Below are 12,249 nucleotides of genomic sequence, written 5' to 3'. Positions count from 1 at the left end.
GCGAACGGGGCGGCGTCAGCTCGTTAGATGTGCGCACACGCGACCGCTCATTAACGCCGCAGCGACGTCGGATGGCCAACGACAATTGATTAGCACAACAAAAGAGAGCGTCTCGTTAGCCGACCGATGTGCGGCCACGACCGCGCATGCGCATTCTCTTCATGCATACCTGATGGACTTCATGAGCAGTCGCGGCACGGACGCCTCGGCCTTTCATATGCAGACCTTTCCGGTGCGGGCAAAAATGATATGGACGTTGTAGCGTTCAGCCACTGTATATGCGGTTCGGTTTGGCATCGAAAGCGGTTTGCGTCGGTCATTTGAGCGGAGTGGCGCAAAGCGAACTAAAAATGATTGCTTTCTTTGCACGTGCAGGTGTCCGTCTCAAATGCCGGTAGATGGAGGTCCTTCTCGTTTATTATCTCTATATTATATTGTATTGGAAATTTTAAAAAGAAAAACATTGACATGTAGGATTCATGAACGTGGATGCCAGCAGCTCCGTATCACTCGCAGCTGCGCGCGCTGCATGCTAATGAAGTGTAGTGGAGCAAAGAGAATATAAAAAAAAATAAGTGTAGAAAGATATACTTATGCGACCCTGGAGACAAACTGAGAGCGAAAAGAGTGACGAAAAGTCACTTAAGGAAGAGAGAACCCTAAAGCTCAACTCAAGAACAAAAAGAGTCAAAATGCCTCGACCTTCTTCTACGAGGCACTTCCTTGCTTGTAAAACAAGAGAATGTTTGTTTGTTTGTTTGTAAGATCCTCCCCTACGATCAGCTACGATCCTCCATATCATCGAGGACTGTGAGCGGTACACGTGTGAACGCCGGGTACTTCGATGCCAACTTGAACTCCTCGACCATAGACCATTCAGCCTGTCCAAAGTACTTGGCCCATGGAGCTCCCCTGCGCATCAGTGCCGGGCTCTTCGCTCCCTTTATGCTTTCATGCAAGCCACTGGACTCCTCGAAGAGCTCTAAACAGAACTCCGACCTGTCGTCGCTTCACTCTCACCATAATTCATCCTCTCATGTTAACCACATTGAAGTGGGGTAGGGTCCTATGGCTACCACGTCCCATGTGGAAACATCCCATGTCGTCATCACTTTTTCATTTATTGTTGTTGTTTGTAAGAAGAAAAAAAAAAGAAAGGAGAAAGAGAATGTATCGACATGCGAGACCTGAATTCCAATATTACCACTCGAAGACATTCAAACCGCTCCTGTCACAGGATACTGGCTGTAAGTTGGGACATTGAGCCAACAATCTTTACACTGAAATTCACAAAAACCTGCAAAGTAAGTCATGTCCCGCAAATCTGCAGACCCTGGAGCCATCTTCTGGGGTCGTATATTTTACAAGATTTTCCCAAAATTTGCGATTCCACATAGGTCATGTACCCCTTGTGGTACCTACGTAAACTAATTTTCAGTGTAACAAGCAGTTTCATATTGTTTAAAGGTGAACGCCAGAATCGTGTCCACACATCATCGTGTCCAGCAGGTCTTGATGAATTGAAAGGCATCCGCTGCAACAGCTGTCGCCTCAGGAGAGTTTCAGTGTCCGTGGTCCATCTTCGTTGCAACGCGTCAGAGAATAGAGAAGAGACGCTGTGACGTTCTCCACACATGATAAGGAGAGGCTAGCATGATCACCCCGCCGGAAGACGCGCGTTGCGTAGTCCATTTCGGGGTAGTTAGAAGGGTTCTGGAGCTATATGTCTTCCCTATTGCCCAAATTGTTCAATACATGTATATCTAATACTTACCTCTAAGAAGTATGGCGAATACGGTACCCTGTGGCCCAATGACATATACAACGGATGAAAACACACTTTTGTGGATCCTTGTGTCACGGTTGTATCATCTAGAAGCCTAACCCGGCAGGGAAGAAAAAGCCTGTATCAAAGCGGTGCACCTGCCGTACTCCTACACTTTAATAGGCGAAAGCCCGTGCATCCAACCAAACAGCACACGTTAACCGTTTTAAAAGCAACCGCACAGAGATCCCCCTCAATAGGAGCTAAACACCATGGCGATTAACGCGGAAAGGTTGCAAGAAAAGCAAAGAAAAAAAAAAGACAATGGATATAAAGTGACTTGAGTGAGCATGCGTCGGCATACCTCAATGACTGCAGGTGCAGTCAGTCGCCGGGTGCTCGGGTCGCGACCTGCGAGGTCGTGAAGACATCCCCCGCTTCGATGGAATGCCTCACGCAACGTCGGCCAGCGCTAATTGAACCGCACGAACGCGCCGGTGGCAGATGGAACCGCCGCAGGACTCACGATCACCGAAGAAGCCACCACTTGCCGATCGGAACTCAAGTCGCCTCACTCTGCGGCGCTGCCGTATGGAAGACGTCGTCCACAGGGTTAGCATCAATCAGCCGGGGTCGAAGCGCGTTCGTTGGGACAATCCTTCGTCTAATGACATATCCTGCTCCCTGGAGCACAGAAAAATTGACTAGAGAATGTCTTCAGATTTTCTGGGAAAGCAGGGTGCGCGTCCTTGTGCGACAAATGATGTCCATGGAAAAGCTGACAGGGTCCAGTCTCTGTTGTCACTATAGTTTCAACGTACCTGTACAATACCATTCGGAACCCTGGCTTTTCTTCTTTTTTTGAGAGTGAGAAAGAGCACGTTTATTTGTGCTAAAAATATACATTATGATTGGGTGGATGGAGCAGAAGGTTCCCGGTTGAAAAGCCTCGTGAGGAATGAACGGATAAGAAACGCGTGCATTACTGAGTAGTAAGTATTAGAGATCTACAAACGATTTAATTATTTGTTCAGTTTCTGCTGGAAGTTCCCTTTCATTCGCAAACGATATGAAAAACAAAAAAGGCAATTTACCGTAGTTTGTTTCGCGTAATCCTGATTGTTATGAGAGTACGCATGAACTAGGACAATATCTCAACAATGCGAATCACCGAACTTTCCTCTAGGAAAAAGGAACTCCCCACCCTTTTTAAGCGTTTCCCCACGTACTGCTGCCGCCGGGAGAAAGAAAATGTTGAGAACATTTTTCAAAAAACATCATGATGCGCCTGAATTATCCAGTATATACCTTTATTTGCTGTTTGCCTATTGGTTCACAAGGAGAGGTTGCTCTGCTAGTATCTCCGTCCGAAATATTATACGAAGTTGGAGACTTTAAACCTGCTGTTACTGATGTACCATGTTGCGCAAACTTGTATGCGCGCGAACCTCCCACAACCGCATGTGGTCATGTTCACATTTGCGCCGCCCTTTCTTCATAAGTATAGCACTTCCTATAACTGGCAGGTGCCTGAGAGAAGACAGAAAGGGACTGGAGCACTTAGGCGTGGGAACAGCTCCTCCGAATGACAGCTATACCAAGGCATCACAGTTCCCTCGCGTAGAAGCATTGACCAATGACGTGGAGTCAGTGCGAGCTGCTCAACGCCTAGCCTGTCAACGGATCACAATGGAGCGAAGTACATTGTAGATAATTGCGCTGTCAACGGTACTTCACACTGTCGCATATGTGCCGAAAGAGTTTCAATGTCCCTTACAATTCTACCTTAATATTTCTACGTGGCACCCTTCTTCGTTTTCGCGTTTTGACAGATTGTACAGCACATCTTCGACGATGTGATTCTTCGAATGAGATTCTTTGGCTGCATGTTTCGTACTATTGTTGCTTGTGGTATTGTTCGTGCTGTACACTCCATCCAAGCGTGGAGTTACAGGTATAGATATATAGCGTGTGTGATAGATTGTTGATAGGTGGATAGGATGGGCAGTCTTTTTTTTTCTCTTGCACTGTATACCGTTGCTTGCAGGTTGCGTGGCTTAGAGCTACTTTTAAAGTGCCTAGTATCTTCATTTCGAACGGAGACGCTCCAAAGTAGAGTTCAACGTGCTGAGGTGACTGCTCATTGTGCGCAGTCGGTCCACTTTCATGCAGTTCTGGAGCTGGAGCTGTCATCCCGTATCAACTTTCTGTAGCTATGGACTGTAGCCTTTCTATGGCTATCACGTGCACTACTTTTTTTTTTCTTGGCCGGATATAAATTATTGCACGGAAGTTTGGTTTTAGATAAGCTCAGATGTGTCATTTTGTCATGCAAGGTGAACTACTTTATGTAGTAGGACGCCGACTGGTCGTCTGACGCTTTTTTATATTTACTTTGACACCAATACACATGACTCGCCTCGTAATCTGCAGTCCGCAGTTTGTTACGCACATGCTTCTACGTAGTAATGCCATGAACGCCACAAAATGCAGAGGACACTCGTGCCACCTGTCGTCATTGCTGTCACACAGCAAAGATGACTGCCTTCCACGCCGAGACCGAGAGGTGACCCGTATTCGAATCCCGACTGCTATCATGCTTGATATGGGTGTTTCTCCAGTACAACCCTGGTTTTTCCCTGGGTTACACTATGGGTTTCCCTCGGACGCTGTAAGGCAAATACTTCACTACGAAGTCGGCCAAGGACAGTAGATTCCCCTCTGAGCAACATACCTGCCATATCGACAGGCAAGCAGCCAACCAATCATTGAAGGACTAGAAGGACGTCGTGCTGAAGACTGTGAGGTGATGGGTTCGAATCTACCTCCGGCAGCGCTGTCTGAGGTTTTCCCTGGGTTTTCCGGTAGAGTTTCCAGGTGAATGTCGGCACAGTTCCCCCTGAAGTCGGCCCAGGACGCATACTAATCCCCCTGTCCCCCACTCCTTCCTGCTGTCCTCTCTCCATCTGTCCACATCTGTACGCAGCTCATAGCCACAGTTGCTTCGCGGCGCTAACACGCAATAATAAATAAAAAAACTAGGACGACGAGCAAGTTTAGATCGAGACCTTGAAGAGTTCTCAATCACTCCTCTTAACGCTGTTGTCCTGCTGGTTAGTTTGAGAGACTAGTTTTAGTCATAAGCCTACGTATGTTACGTATACGTGTTTAGCCCCGTTGCGGAACAAAGTCCTGAACCGCTTCCGTAATCAGATATTGGCACAAGCGAAGTTCATCTTCCTCGTTATCGCTTAAGGAAAAGCAGACTATGTAATTCTTTTTTTTTTTTCGTAAAGTCCACCTGCAGCAATAAATCCGTGTGTGTGTGAGTGTGTGATACGTTGTCACGAGCAAGAAAAAAAAAGACCTACCTTCTATTCTTTGTAAACCTGTCTCCTCTGTTCTGCTTTGCTATCTTTCCTTCTATCTCATTTTGCGCCACGCATAATTAATCTCAACTTGTTTTTTTTCTTCTTTAATCCACGCATTCAAGTACTTCTGTAACCTGCTCTAGATTGATCGCGCCTGCTGTATCTTCTTCCTTAAAGACTTCATTTTTTTTTTTTACCTGCTAGAAGAAACACTTTATATACTCACTCGGTCGTGCCTACAAAAACACGGGCCAGCGATAGAAAATGTCGACTTACTGGTTTCGTCCGAACGGATATCACTTCCAGGCAGATCTATCTAGATTCATGAGCAGCAGAATGTGCGCTGTCCAATAAATGTGCGCTTCTTCAGTTTCTGGCCATTCGAGATTAAGCACGGCACCTCCGGGGAACAGATAAGATTCGTCCCTCCGTGCACAGACACACCGACATGCGTTTCTGGCGACGCCTTATCGGACAACTGGTGTGTCCCCTGCTGCGGAGCGACCTCGACCGCGGCGAGAGAAGGCTTCCGTGTACGACAACAGAGGTTCTCTGTTTCAGAACGACTTTCCTGTCAACGGGTCGACTCACCTGCGTCGAGTTATACCTCTGTTAAGCCCGAATCCCATAACAAGCGACACGCGGCAGATACACGCGAGAAGCGACAAAATCGACGTCACTGCCGCCACACGAGCGTCAAAAAAGCTTTGTCGCGGCTCAATATTTCTGCATCTACTCCCAGTAGATATTTGTAGCATGTCGCTGAGTTCGTTGCCTGTTGTTTGACAAAACCAGCTAGATTTGGCGGCGTGAAACAAGAACTGAACGCGTGGGCAAGGGAGAGGGTGGAGAGGGCAACCAACAAAACTAGCAGACGAAGAAGTGGGCGGGGCGTTGGGTACTTCAACCGCAGCGCCACTGCGTTACGGCGAATATTACATAGCAACTTCATTACAATTTCTCCTCGTTTTGACGAATGAAATACTATTTTTGGTATATTTATGGCAATTTAGAGCTTAGCTCGAATAAAATAAGCATTGCTTCTCCAAAAACATCATTTCTCGGTGACGAAATGTCGCTGCTCAAATGGACCAGGAAGTCGCGCCATGACCAGACGCGACAGCGACAAATTCTGCAGCGCGTCGCGTGTCGCTTGTTATGGGGTCCGCGCTTTACACGGCAAACTGAACGGCATTCCCAGGGAATGGCAGTCGAAAACGAATGCCATTCGCTTGTCTTCATTCGAGCTATTGGCGGCGAGACCCTCACTAGGGGCGCCACTGTGCCGCCTCTTGGTGGGGATCCCCGTTTCGGTTTCGTTTCTGTTACTCACAGTAAAAACTGGCATATTGGAACGAAAATGCGACTTACTTGGAACACATATGTCGTTTTCGTCATGAATCACCAGGAAATATCAACGCTGGACAGCCTCTTACACGTGCAATGCCTTGATACGCAATGCAATATGCGAATACTGCCCGGGGACATCCCCACGACAAGGTTCGTTCAGTGAACACCAGGGGGCGTCACCCAAACTTCTCGGCGCCAATACACGAAGAAACAGAAGGTCATTCGCAAATGATGTCAATGTCGGTGATTGAGACCCCAGGGCCGAACACACGAAGCATGATAAAGGTACATTAGTTGTGTTTTTATGTATATTTTCCTCGAAACTAACGGAACATTAGATTATTTCGCAAAATCGTTGCTCTTCCGACGACACTAAGGCCCGGCCATTAGTTCGTGACGTGATGAATGTTTCAGTGCCAATAACTCCCTTTAGTAAAGCAGAGTTTGGCGTTAAATTCAAGTTAAAGGACACGGTTGATCTCGGTTCAAATGTTAATCGGCAACCGAGCGTTTGTTGGCTAAGTATCAGAAGCCAAGACAAGTAAGAAGCCCATCTGCACCGTACTTAACAACATGGTGACTGGAAACGAGGGTAGTTCTCCGAGAAACAGTGTTAAGCCTTCCTTCCTTCGTGTCGAAAGTTATAAAATTCGTGATAAAATAGTGGATTACAAGTTTTCATTCGTGTTTGATTTCTTCAAACGGTTTACCGTCGTTGTTTTTGCTACATCTCTCCTGGTAGGGTACGCAGTCGGTGCGAGAGGAAAAAGCGAATGAGTTCCCCGAACTCATTTGCTCAGCGAATGCCATTCGCACGTATTGTCATTTGGTTTCAACGTGTGACACAGAACGAATGTCATTCAGTGCGAATGTCTTTCGCTGGGAATGACGTCCAGTTTTCCGTGTGACTGGGATATTACATGAAATGCCATCCCGTTGAGGCTGTCTCAGAAGTAATAGTTTGACAGCTGCTTGTTGGACAGAATAAAGTGCACTGTGTACCATAAACACTCATGTGGTTGGTTCGTCCACACAGCAAGTACATTTTCAGGCAACAGTACGTTCCCAAGCCATATAGCTAAACATACGCTGTCTCAAGGTTCCTTCTGATGCTCAATGTGCACCGCGCAAAATATTTCAATTAACTTCGCAACCAGTTATTTACGATGGAATAGTACAACCGTGCAGTGACGTAGCCGTGACGTCATTGTCAGTAACTTCCGGCAGTCAAGCAACCGATTCCAGACAAAGCTTAGCCGGGTTACGTTTTACCATGTCCCAAAGCAGTCCTCCGTCACCTTTATCTCGGTCGCACACCATTGTCATGTCCGCCATGGTGCGACGGTCCATGCTCACATCACCGTTGAAATTAAAGCTGAATCTTAGAACTTCGACCATTTGCTGGGTGAATGTTCACATTTGGCATCCGCACGTAACTTACAATCGAATACAACCTCTTACGTCAAGATCAGTCAACAGCCCCACAGTGTCCCTTTAATGTGCCTCTCGGCTGGCGGTGTACATGCACAATTTGTACCACTCCATGAAGTCTCCGGCAAGCCGCAACGTCGGATAAGTGACCCATTCGCCATTGAGCCACTAAATGTCGTTAGTAGGACTTGATGTGGTGGTTGGACAAGTGAAGCATTCCAGAAGCAGTTCGAACGGTTCGGAGCCGTTCTTCGTGTAATTTTGGGGGGACACTGAATGCTTATAGAGCGAAAAGAACGTGCAACACCTCGAAAAGTGCCGATTTTCATCCTTGTTTTACAGCTTCTAACTTACAGAGCCCTCACGCCCAGTTGGCCTCACGACGTGTTCTCAAAGCACTGTTCTAGTCAAAACCGTACGTAATAGAAAAAAGAATTGCAAGGAACAGAATAAATTATATAGTGACATATTTTTTGTGCTGTTTTCTTGTCAATGTGCTTCCATGCGGCTACGTCGATATATGCCCACTTTTTAGCTTTCAAACTTGCATTTCTGAGGTCCACACTTGCCTTTATCTTCTTTCATTTACTTTTTTCCTCTTCCAGTTACGAGAACTGGAGTAGCCGGCCCTCTTAATGAGCGTCAACGCTTTCCATTTTATTGTACCGTTATATTATATTTAATATTTTAACACTCGTTTCATAACCTTAAAGCTCATAGCATCGTATTTAAGATCCATTTTGTATAATATAAATCTGCGGACAGCCAAAGAGTTCTGATTGAAGTTGTACCGTCGGGAGGCATTGTCAGACTTCATAACAGAACCTACAGGTCACTCCATCTTTTCCATCTTTTCCGTTGCCTCGTTTCTTTTTACTTCATTTACTTTACTTTTTTTCTTTACCATACGTAATAGATCGTTTAAAAACTATACTGGCGCTGGCCTGCGGAGACATTAAGGGCCTCACAGTCAACTTTCCAGAGTTCACGTCTATGCATTCCTCAATCTCTCAGTATACTTTCCTTCTCTATCATTCATTACACAGTTTCTTTCTCGAAGTGATCTTTGAGGACCCTGAATGATGTTTATCGCGCTGTCACAACACGCGATGCCTGTTACCATTCCATTCTCTTAGCCAAGGTCGTAGCCAAAGTCGTGGTCAATAGCGAGGGCAGTCTTCTTGCAACCACGTCGACGAGTATTTGCCAAACTCCCGTTGAGAGGGCGCCGTGCATCGAGCGGTCCACTTGACGGAGACGGCTGGTAGACTTGTAGCACGTGCTAAGGAAGCTGCAGGAGTGGTCTGTGATGGCTTCGGAGAGCGGAACTCCGGGAGTCAGACCGAATGTTTGCTCTCTGGGTCCCTGCTGCGCCTTCACCGGGCCCCCGTCGAGAGCACGTGCGGTCTCCGAGGGTCTCATTGTGTGTACATGTCATGAGCGTAACTTTTGGCAGCCACCTGTGCTCGAAATTTGCTCTCCGTGTTGGATCGTTCCACGTCAAATGATGCAATGGTCCCGTATCGACTCCCCGGCAGTTCAGCTCCCAAAAATTATCGCGTGTGTATTGTCATCATGTAGGAGAACTGCCTATGGAGGTATAGTCTCCTTCACGCAGACGAAAACACTGTCTTAAGTATACCAGATAACAACGCTCCCAAGGGGAGATTGTTTTTTTGTAGGTGCCATATACGACGCGAACAATCCTGAGACTCCGGAAGAGTCGCTACGGAGGGCAGTACTGTTCTAGTGTGCTTACTAGGATTTAAAAATAATAATAATAATAATAATATATGATAATAAAGAAAAATTATCATGGGTACCCCTTGCTATCCGTAGAAATTTGTATTGTATTGCGAACTGTAGGAGGACAGACACTTCCCGGAGTATCATAGGAATATATTGAACCATACTCGATCTATGCGGTTAACGTCATAAGCTTATGTTTCGACGTTGAGCCGCGAACATGTGGCCCATGCATGTTCTCTCTCTGTTGTCACTGCGGCCAGGCAACGAGTAACGATCACTGCAACTTAGTGTTTTGTGGAGTATAGACCGCAGCAACCGTCTTCTCTCATTCATAGCTTCTCAACTCTGTCATATAAATTACTATTTTCACCAGAGTAACTGCAATACGATTAGTCCTTAGAGGTATAGTTCACTTATGTTCGATGCTACAACGCCCGTCAGCTTCGGTTCCGGCTTCCTAGTAAACTCGGCATTTACGTGTATACGGTTAACCGTTCGTGGCGAACACGGTATAGCGTGTATGCGCGATGTGCTGAAGCACTGCGCTTTGTCCCATATACTCCAGCCCTCAATAAAAGTTACGTATACCTATTCATCGAGCCATACAGTGCGTCGGGCCTTAATAGACGTAATGCAGCATGATCGTTAGAGGTGCTCAAACGGGAAGCGAGTCGGTGTGCGATTGATTGCGGTGGGGCGAGTATATACTCAGGCCATTTGTGCCGCACGAAGAGGCGTGGTAGACGCATTCGCAACCTTCCAATCGCCGTACATACCATTAAGGGGAAACAAGACCTTCGTGTACCCCTGCATATTGTACCGTCCTCTGAACGGTTGCTAAATGAGGGGGGCGAGCAGTTGACGATGTGCACCGTGTTCGGAGACCTATAGTCCTGTTGGGTGATTCCATCTCAACTCAGGCAAGGTCGTCGGGACGTCATCGACGATTTTTTTCTGAAAACATATATGCTGCAGCCTGCCACCAGCTTAGAACGGAACAGGAATTATGTTTATTCTAGGTGCCATGGCTGTCGAGAAAAAAAAAATCGAGAAAACACTGAGCGTGGCGCTGAGCAGCGCTACATTTTCCGCAACATCGATTTTTAGATTTTATTTCTCATCAACGCGTCCAGGCAACATTAACTTATTTTTTTCAAGATGTCGAGTATACAGGCTTCTATCGTAGCTGAGTTGAATCGCGGTGCGTATTTTTGTTTGGTTGATAAAAATTGGCAAACATCGGCGTTCACGGCAGTTTTCGCTTGCACTTCCGACGCTGTCGCAAGGCTTCTGTTCGAGCCAGCAACGCAAAAGTGATATCAACGTGTACAGAAAAGAATGCTCTATAAGCTGATGTACGATTCATGGTCCACTATACAGGGTGTTTGCTCTAACGTGTCCAGAAATTGTATTTAAAGCGAGCGATAAAAGAGAAACGAGCGCTACTTTTGAGCTACTTGACTAAGAAACAGGTGCTACTAGTGAAGCAGTACCTGTTTCTTACTCAAGTAGCAGAAAAGTACCACTTGCTTTTCTTTTATCGCTCGCTTTAAATATAATTTCTGGACACGTTAGAGCAAACACCGTGTATAACTGAACTCTGCCGAAGTGACGTGAAATATACTTAATCTGCCAGAAAGTTTTTGAGCTCACATTGCTCGAAAAAACCCACCAGTATATGCTTCTTGAAATTTTGCACGTATGTGGTCCTATCAATGCTCTTCGTCAACTTTCACGTCTTTACCGTTCTCAATTATACGTTATCACCAACAAGCATGTCTATTTCAGCAAAATTCGTTCATTCAGGCCAAAAGAGCACAAGCAGTCCCTTCTTTTTGCTAATTATTCATTTCGAAAAAAACGCACTTAAAACAAACATAAGCGTACAATTGTATGGGTAAGACAATATGGGTTATATAGTATAGGAAGACGGGGGAAAAGGGGGGTACCCAACCCACAAACAACAACACTGGGGAGGACATCAATACTGGTTCGCCGCTGTTGGCCACATGGGAATGGCGGGATGGAGGGTGAAGGGTTGGAGACAACACTGCAAAAGTAAAGCTGTTCTGTATTGAGCAGTTACAGTATACAGAGCACGCAGTTAATTTAGCTCTGCAAACGAATTGGAGGAATATGTAAAGATGGTTACGCAGAGAGGTTGGTCACAAAAGGTTAGGACGTGCCATTCTGCATTCATGGGCTGTTATCTGTAGCAAATAGGCCAGGCGCTACAAAAATGAAAGCAGTGGTGTTGGGTTGGTGTGATACAACCAAAATACACTGCGCCGGCATCGACATGATGTGGCACAGTTAAAGACTTGTACTGTATCTTATTCGGAAATCATTGCCTTCTCTCAATTTATTCCCCTGTTCCATTGCACTTCCCCTTCGCCCCACTAAGTGAACCATGTCGTCGCCAATAAATTACCACGAGCTTTATTGGCGAACATCGCTGCTGACTTAAAAACAGATTGGACTCGTCCATAGAGACCGGCAGCCGCACCCCGAGCCGCTTAATTAGATTTCAGTCACTTAGCAAACGGAAAGTGGTCGAAAGGTGTCCGTGGCCTCAGTCTGTCG

General features: G+C 46.3%; 1 protein-coding gene and 1 long non-coding RNA gene across 5 annotated transcripts in view; one reads left to right on the top strand and one right to left on the bottom strand.

Annotated features, from left to right (window-relative positions):
* The window catches only part of LOC135375479 (uncharacterized), a 159,673-nt gene extending 154,110 nt beyond the window's left edge, over positions 1-5,563 (bottom strand). The window contains exon 1 of the long non-coding RNA XR_010417252.1: positions 5,413-5,563. This is a non-coding gene — a long non-coding RNA (uncharacterized LOC135375479). The remainder of the gene's footprint in view (positions 1-5,412) is intronic.
* Positions 1-12,249, top strand: part of LOC135375477 (paired box protein Pax-6-like) — a 107,844-nt gene that overhangs the window by 69,304 nt on the left and 26,291 nt on the right. The window lies entirely within an intron of this gene.

This window comes from Ornithodoros turicata, unplaced genomic scaffold (genome assembly GCF_037126465.1).
Source record: "Ornithodoros turicata isolate Travis unplaced genomic scaffold, ASM3712646v1 ctg00000864.1, whole genome shotgun sequence".
NCBI classification, from domain to species: domain Eukaryota; kingdom Metazoa; phylum Arthropoda; class Arachnida; order Ixodida; family Argasidae; genus Ornithodoros; species Ornithodoros turicata.
The sequence above is the reverse complement of the archived record's forward strand: the minus strand, read 5'-3'. Positions and strand labels throughout refer to the sequence as shown.